Genomic DNA, 9,657 nt, shown 5'->3' with positions numbered 1-9,657 from the left:
TAAATCACAATCAAGAACTAAAGACCCAGAGAGAGAAAGTGAGAATGTGAGAGAGAAAAAGTTGGAAGGATAGGCTTTGAAAAGTTTTGATAGTTCTTTGGCCATGTGTAAAGTATTTGACATAAAATATGCAGGCTTCAAAGGAAGTGAGTTTTGCTGGGTTTACTCATAATGAAATAATGTATTGAATCTAGTGTCTTTTGGACTATGAACCAAACCTAGATTGAATGAGATATAACTTACAAATAAATGGTGAAGATTAAGCCTTCCATGAACCGTAAATTCTTAGTGTAAATTATAATCTCACTAATCACATTATATTTCTCATATAATATGTTGTTTAACACAGTTTTGTGTGAATAGGCCATGCACGCCTGGTTATTTATCAGTGCTCTAGAGATTTTGCCATGATCTCATCCTGCAATTAAATACATCACCCATAAAGGGATATGAAGATCATTAAGAGCTTTTAGTTCATCCTCTCACTTATTGTTGTCTTACACTATCACACTTAGGAATGGATAAATAAATAAATAGTGCTAAGAGAATTAATAGTGACTTGTTAGTACCCATATGAACCTAATTTTTGGGATCTCCATTCACATAGGTTGGGTTGCCATCACTATTAATAACTCAAATTGGCCAAAGTCCCTTTCCTCTCTATGCTTCAATTATTTATTTCCTTCTCAAAGGTTTAGTAAGAGAATCTGCCAAATTCATTTTTGACTTCACATAATCGATCGATATTGTTGAGCCAACTTGCTTATATTAATTAAATTTTGATGATTAACAAAAATATTTTTATAATATAAATATATTTCTTTCTCATATAAAAAAATAAATTTATTTTAAATTAAAAGTGGGTACAAAGAGTAAATTTATTTTGAATTAAAGGTGAATTGTCTTTAATCACGTTTCCTTCTTTTGATCATTTATGTCTCAAAAATTTATGTTTGAATTTTCATTTATTGATAAATACTTTTATTACTTATACAAAAAGTATATTTATTTTGAATTAAAGGAGAATTACTTTTAGACATGTTTTCTCTTTCTCATATAAAAAGTAAATTTATTTTAAATTAAAGAGAATTGATTTTAAACATGTTTTCTCTTACTCATGCAAAAAGTAAATTTATTTTGAATTAAAGGAGATTGCTTTTAGACATGTTTTCTTATTTTAATCATTTATGTCTCAAAATCTTATAATTGAATTTTCAAATTTTGATTTCTCATGCAAAAAGTAAATTTATTTTGAATTAAAAGTGAGACATATTTTCTTATTGTTTGAGAAAGTCTAAATATTTTTTGAATTTCAAACTTCATATTAACCCTTTCTTTAGTGGCTAAAATGCTTATAAATACCCCCAAACTCATTTTTTGAGTATCCATTGCACATCCAAAGCTCCCAAAAGCTCTTAAGCTAATTTTTAAGCATTCCAAGGCTCTTAAAAATTCATTATTCATCTACCGAAGAGTCACAAGGCAAGAGGAGAAAAAAATTTCAAGTCTTCTACGATAAATTTATTTATTTATTTAAATATTATTGCCTTGTATAATTTATTTTTAATTGCTTATTTGTGTCCAAGTGTGGATAAATTATTTATAAATATTTAAATTATTATTGAGGATTGTATAGGTTTCCTAGATCAGTTAAAATCTAGGTGAATCTAGTTTCCAAGATAAGCTATAGAGAAAACCTTGGTGTAGTGATTGCCTAGAACCCATTGTAATTTAGGTGTGTATTTAGTTTTCAATGTGAGTTAGTGTGGAAATCTTGGTAAAATTATTTTAGTGGAACCCCAAACGTGGTTAAACCTTGGGAGAGTAGACTAGGTGTATGTGAAGACACCGAACCAATATAAATTGTCTTGTGTTTCATTGTATTTATTTTTGTTATATCTTGTGGCTTACATTTATTATTAATCTCAAATATAATTTATTATTAATCTTCAATATAATTTATTATATTTATCAAATATATATTTTTTAATAAAATCATTAATCGAGAATATTTATTAAAATTGAGAAAAATTTTAATCACTCAATTCACCTCCCCTCTTAAGTGGCCATACCTCAAGGGACCAACATATATAACTCTATTTTTCAACAGTTGCTTTATCACTTCACGTCTCAATCGAATATGTCTATTCTTTCCATTAAAGGTCTTATTCTTTACAGTGGCTATTGTCACTTGAAAATCACAATGAATAGACACTAAAGGCGTTGGTTTCATTTCCAACGGAATATCTGCTAAGAAGTTTCTTAACCACTCAGCCTCATTACAAGTCAACTCTAAAGATATAAACTTTGATTCCATGGTGGATCTAGCAATGATAGTTTGTTTGGCTGATTTTCAAGTAAGAACACCCCTATTAAAAATGAATATATAACCACTAGTGGATTTTGTCTCATCCAAATCCGAGATTCAGTTAGCATTAGTGTTTGCCACTAGTATAGTAAGAAATCCACTATACAAAATACAATAATTTATGGTACCTCTCAAATATTTCATTAGTCTGATTGACACAACTTAATGATCATGATTGGGATTTTGAGTATATCTACTCAATCTGCACATAGCATAAGTTATGTTAGGTCTCGAAAAATTTATCAAATGCATCAGACTCCCAATAATCTGTGCATACTCAGACTGTAATACTGGATCACTTCGATTTTTCTTTAATTGAAAATTAGCATCATAAGAAGTACTCACAAGTATCAAATTAAAATTACCAAATTTGTTTAATAATTTCTCAACGTAATGCATACTCTTGTGACAACATAATACCATTATCATTCCTTATGATTTTAACTCCCAAGATGACATTAGCTTCACCCATATCTTTCATGTCAAATTTGGATTCAAGAAAATATTTCCTTTTATGTACTATATCAAGAGTAGTATAAAAATAAGTATGTCATGCATGTACAAGTAGATAATCACACTGTCACTATCAATCAATTTTGTATAAACACATTTATCTACCTTTACGGATGAAAATCCATCACACAGCAAGACTTGATCAAATTTTTTGTGGCACAGTTTAGATGTTTGCTTTAAACCATATAAAAACTTACTTAATATACAAACCTTACTTTCTTGACCAGAAACAACACAACCTTTAGGTTACAACATAAATTTCTTCTTCTAAATCACCATTTAGAAAAGTAGTTTTAACATCCATTTGATGTATATAAAGTTTGTAAATCAAAGTTAAAGCAAACAAAATATGAATGAAAGAAATCCTAGTTATCAAGGCATAAGTATCAAAATAGTAAATATTTTGTTTTTGAGTAAAACTTTTTGCAACAAATCTAGATTTAAAATTTTCAACCAAACTATCAAGATTATATTTTCTTTTGAAAATCTATTTACAACCAATTGGTTTAGCCCCAAGAGGTAAATCAAACAAATCCATGTATCACTTTGCAAAATAGAATCAATCTCATTTTTAATAGCTTCTTTCCAAAAAATAACATCAGGAGAAGAAATAGCTTCAATAAAAGTTGAAGGGTCATTTTCAACAAAATAAGTATAAAAATGATTTCCAAAATAAGTTTCTTTACTTTGCCTTTTACTTTATCTCAAATCCTCATTAGAATTTTTAAAATCATTTTGAATAGCATGTGAAGTAGAATTTTCAACAGATGAAGGAGAAATTCTCTCAATTTTTAAAAGAAAAATATTTTCAAAAAACTCTCCATTTTTTGTCTCAATAATAGTATTGCAATCAAGCACATCACTTTTTAACACAAGAAATCTATATGCAGTACTATCATAAGTATAATCAACAAACATGCAATCGGAAGTTTTTGACCAAATTTTCATTTTCTTGAGATCAAGCAACATAACTTTAGCAAGACAACCCCAAATTTTTAGGTATTTCAAGTTAGGTTGGTAACCCTTCCAAAATTCATAAGGTGTCTTATTAGTTTTCTTATAGAAAATTCTATTTTGTAAGTGACATGTAGATAAGATAACTTCCCCTCACAAATTAACAGGTGCAAAAGAACTAACAAGCATAGCATTCATCATTTTTTAAAGTGTCTCATTTTTCCTTTCTGCTACACCATTAGATTCAGGTGAATAAAGTGGTGTAACTTCATAAATAATTCATTTTTTTCACAAAAGTCATTCAAAAGCACATATGCACCACCTCTATTTAATCTTATTCTTTTAATTTTTCTATGTAATTGATTTTCTACTTTAGCTTTATACGTAAGAAACACATCAAATGCCTCATTTTTGGTCCAAAAGGTGAAATCACTCACCCCGAGCGACTCCCACACCCGGCCTAACAGAACATGGGAGGAGGTTAATCACGGTGACCCAGCCGGACGCAGTGGCTAGACCCGGGCTCATCGCGCACAAGGAGCCCCCTCTCACTTTGGAGAGAGGTACCCCCACACTGCCGCTTGCGAGACTCGATCCTTGGTCTTGGTCCAAGATTCACCACGGAAGGCACTTTGTGCCCCCCTTCTTGACCAACTGGACTGCCCATGTGGGCAAATGCCTCATTTTTACTTATAAGTAAATATGCTTTAATATATCTAGAAAAATCATTGATAAAAGTCATATAATATTTTGTACCACCTCTAGTCATAGTCTGTTTTAAATTTCTTAAGTTTGTATGAATCAAACTCAATAATTCAGTTTCTCTATGAACTGATGAACATGTTTTCTTAGTCAATTTAGTCTTAGACAAATTTCACATTTATCCATATATGAATTATTTATACCACTAATCAAGCCAAGTGAATGCATTTTCTTGATATAAGAAATACTAACATGTCCTAGTCTAGCATGCCAAATTTTATATGAGCCTATCAAGTAAGCAGAAGAAGAAGCATTATTCTCATTCATAATTTGAGCAACATTCAGAACAAAGAGTCCCTTATTACAATAACCTTTTCTCACAAACACATTATTCTTGGTCATAACAATCTTATTAGATTCAAAAGATACCTTAATTAATCCCAACATTTCCCAGTAGAGACACTGAAATAAGATTTGCTCTAATATCGAGTACAAGAAAAACCTCGGTCAAAGCTAAAGTCTTACCAGATGTGAGTTTGGAAATAACTTTCCCTTTCCCAAAAAGCATTCGTTGTTTGGGAATCTCCAAGATACACTTGTTCTTCTCTATCTTTAACCAAAGTATAAGAGAAAAAAACATCTCGATCGATTGGCACAAATGTGCCTGATAGCCCTAGAGTCTACCACCCAATTATTCACATTAGCCACAAGATATATTTGAGAAACAACTGCAGTTATAATGTCATCTCCTTCAACCAAATTTGCCTTTGGCCTAGAAGGATTGTTTTTTCTCATTCTGTTCTTATAGTGAGGCATATGGTGGCTTATCTTTCCACAAACAAAGCAAGTACCACTCATATTCTCACCCTTTCTCTCACTCCTCTTTGAAGTTGATTGCATTTGTTGGGTTTCAATAGCATGAAGGTGTTTTTTACAAAATCTTATATGATTCCTTAAAGTAGTAGTCCTATTTTTTTAATATCACAGTAAAACTTCCTAGAACAGTAATTGGGTTTCTCCTTCATGGGTGAGGTTGTTTGTGGTGCCTTCTTATCTTGACATTTGAAATCAATACAATTTTAGTTAATATATATTACAATAACTTATATTAAATCAAATATTATTAAAACTTTAATGAAATTACTCAAAATTCAAAAACACACTATACTTACATTGCAAGATGATGATGTTGAGGTTGTTTTGTATCAAGTAAGTATTATCTTGATTAAAATTAAAATCAAATCCTAATTATTTTTCTCATGGCCAAGAAATAAGAGAGGATTACAAAGATTACAAAAATAAAATTGAACTTTTGATTATTCCATCTAATCAAGTAAATTTTTCCCTTGCTCGAGTAATCTTTCCAATTACTTGAGTAACGTTTTTCAGTTACTCAAGTAAATAGTAAAGTTGCGTGAATAATCTTAAATATTACTTGATTAACAAAAATAATTAGTCAATTATTTTTTAAAATAGAGAAGGGCTAAAAAATCCTCTATTTATCACTTGACAAGTGAGAAACATTAGTTGATTAATCTTCACAACAGAGAGTGAGTTGGTTTTGGACTATTTCTCAAGTAATGACAAAAATTACTCGACTAATTAATCCATAAAACTAAGTATGTAATTGCTGCATCATAAACGATTAACACACAACATTAATTGAGTAATGAAAATTCTACTCAAGTAATCAAGATGGTTAACCTAGGAGTTCATGGAAAGGATACTCAATTAACACGTGAGTAATAATAGCACTTATGTTCAATATATGAAAACGAATCAAAGGATAACCTAGGAGTGCACCGTCTAGAGTAAAGTGAGAGCCAATCTCAAAAGAGAAATAACATTATAAGCTAGCTAGAGTATATATCTATACTAGGAAGCAAATAATTGATTAGGAGATTGAATGTTGAAATTTGAGGGGTACTTTACCAGAATGCACTCATTGTTGATTTAATCATTATATTTATATACATATATTATTAGAAATCTATACTAAAATAATAAAACAATTGAAAACCCTAACTTGAATAATTAAAAATTGAAACTATAAGAATTACAAACTCACCTTTGTAGGTTAGGGTCGGTCGCCAATCGTCGGTCAGAGTAAAAAGCAAGGAGAAGGTAGAATGGTTGGTTCTTGGTTTGGTTCTTCTATTTTTCTATACTATTCTTCTATTCTTCTTTAGTTTTTCTATTCTGTCTAGGGGTGAGACAAAAATAACATCATTTGAAAATTTTAATCGGTATAATTATTCTGATTTTTATTAATATGAAAACCGAACTGAATCGAGAACTAATTGAAATGGCCAAATTTGATAACTGAACCAAATTAACCCTTATCTAAAACCTAATCGAACCAACAATTTCTATCAATTCAGTATGTTTTGATTATTTTGATTAAATCGAACTTTTACACACCCTTAATATATGTCCCAGTGTTGTTTGTTCAGTAGTGCTCCTTGGTAACGCTTATTTGTTAATCACTTTGGTCTTAGTTTATCACTTTGTACACATTGTCGGTTTGGTGGCACTATCCATGGCTACCTTCAGGTGCTTGATCCTAGTCTTTGTGGTGCCTCATTGATCCAAATGACATGTTTAGTGCACCTTGGTTCTGGAGTTGACTTTGATCCGGAGCTATTTATTATTTTTCCTTTAGTAGCTCTTTTATTTTCTACTATGTTGTTTAGATTCAGTATTATGTAGATCTTGAGTGTATATTTCATTTTGGTGATTTTGTATACTGGGGTATGTCCTAGTTTGTATTTTGTATAAATATTTTTTTTTATCTATACATATCTCTTTTGCTTAAAAGAAAATATCCCATGCATAGGGCCTAAACCTAATCTCTGTATGTCTATTTTTATTTTTACATACACTCTCAGAGTACATACACTCTCACAGAGAGAGAGAGAGTCCTTATTTCTCTCCTTATTTTCCTCCGCCCAATCAATGTGTCCTTTGGTGTTGGGCCAAGGCAGAATGTTGCAATTAAAGGTGTTTATGATATTTTAGACTTAATTTAATTGCACTACATAAAGTTAGTTCATAATATAAGAAAATTTTGTATTTGAGACGCCCTTAAATTAATTATGGGGATGCACAATATCCCATATCACACTATTATTATAAACAAGTAATTAATTGCGTGGCAGATTCTTAAATGAATAGAGGTGTCTCACACCATCTCCTCATCCCTTGTCTTTCTAAATTTTTTAATCAAATCTATATATATATTATAATAAAACAACAGTTAAATTTTTTTCTCACCCATTTTCACTTTCTATTTCAATATTTTATTATATTTTATTTATTTTTTTGCTTACCCGGAATGAAATTTTTATAGGTCATTAATTAAGTCTAGATTTGTGGAAAACGTGTAGTTCTTGAAATCTGTAAATGGTTTTATTCATAATTGAATAGTGTTTGGAGAATGTGTAAACATGCTAGTATATGAAGAGGCAAAATCTAATCCATATTATTAATTTTTAAATATTAACATAAAATTTTAATTAAAATAAATTACAAAAAAAAAAGACTTTTTTAAATAAGGAGAAATCTTGAGATATCAAGTAATATTGCCAAATATCAATTGCCAAGTATATTTTTTTAAAAAAATAAATTTAATTTTTTATCTTATTTCCCATAATTTACCTCTCATTCTCTCTCAACACAGCCACCAGTCAAAACTCTAAAACCCTTAATTAGTTTCATGCAAAAAAGTACAAATCTTATATATGTATACGTTACTACTTAATTTTAAAAAATAATTAGTTTATAGGTTATTTTAAATTAGTTATTTAGGCAAAATTGAATTATTTTAAATAAGTCGTTTAAGTTATTTTGACAAAATTAATATTTTGTATAGGCTATTTATATTTATCATATGTTGTCATATTTCTTTTGAAAATTTTATTATGTTTTATATTTTTATTATTTATGTTACTAATTTATATAAATTATATGTTGTCATATTATTTATTATTTTATATAATCTATTTATATTTATCATATGTTAAATTAATTATTAATTTATAAAAAATGTGTAGTTCTTGAAATCTGTAGATGGAATTTATGGTTGTGAGATTGTCATTTTTAAATAAATTTAATACATATAAACTTCTGTGCATCGCTGGGTGGTGTTTCTTATATCAGCACAGCACAGAATAATGGCATTTTTGCTGCTAATTAGTTGTTGACAAATTCATGCATTTTTTGGGGAAGAGATAATGGATTGTTGTTTTTACTGGTGGGGTGGGGATGGACTTGAATGAATGCTGCTGCTGCTGCTGCTTTAGGATGTCTCAAAACTCTTTATTTCCAGAAAATGTATTTATGTAAACAATGTGTTTTGTATGGAATAATATATATAATAATGCTCTAATCCTTTGTAAGTATGTGGTTATGTATGGAACTGCATGAAATGGAAATGGAACAATTAATACAGCAACACAACCACTTCCATTTGTTAATGTATTAATTAAATTACATTACATGAACTGAAACTAATAATTAAACTTTCCAAATGAAGTGAGCACCAAAAATAAAATCATCCAATGCGCCAATATATATCTATTTATATATAACCTAAAAATTGAGTAAAAAATACTATTCAATAACTATCAAACTTGACTTCTGTCCCACGTATATGTTGGGTTGGGCTCCCTTTCTATGTGGAGAAAAGCTCAAACTTGGTGGACAAAAGCCTATTTTAGAAGCTCATTTCTTGGCCCAATTTTGTGCTATATATACAGAATACATTTGCTGTAATTAGAGTTGCAGAGAAGATGGTAGAGTTGTCAAAAGGGCCAGGCCGGGCTGAGCTGAGCTGGCTCGAATCGGCCCACGGGCTTTTTAAACGGGCCAGGTCGACCCTTTTATTAAAAGGGCTGGGCCCAGCCCATCCCACTTTGCTGTGAATAGGGCCCAACCCGGCCCACGGCCCCCCTATAGAAGGGTCGAGCCGGGCCCTTAGGCCACAGGGCCTAGCAGGCGGGGCCCGACCCCATTTTTTCTTTTTTTTTTAAATAATGCATATAATATATACATATATAAATATCAAAATAATGCATATATAAAAACTATTTTTTTTTTCTTTTTAAACAATATTGTTTAAC

The sequence above is a fragment of the Diospyros lotus genome, chromosome 8 (genome assembly GCF_014633365.1).
Source record: "Diospyros lotus cultivar Yz01 chromosome 8, ASM1463336v1, whole genome shotgun sequence".
NCBI lineage: Eukaryota > Viridiplantae > Streptophyta > Magnoliopsida > Ericales > Ebenaceae > Diospyros > Diospyros lotus.
Note: the sequence above shows the minus strand (reverse complement) of the source record.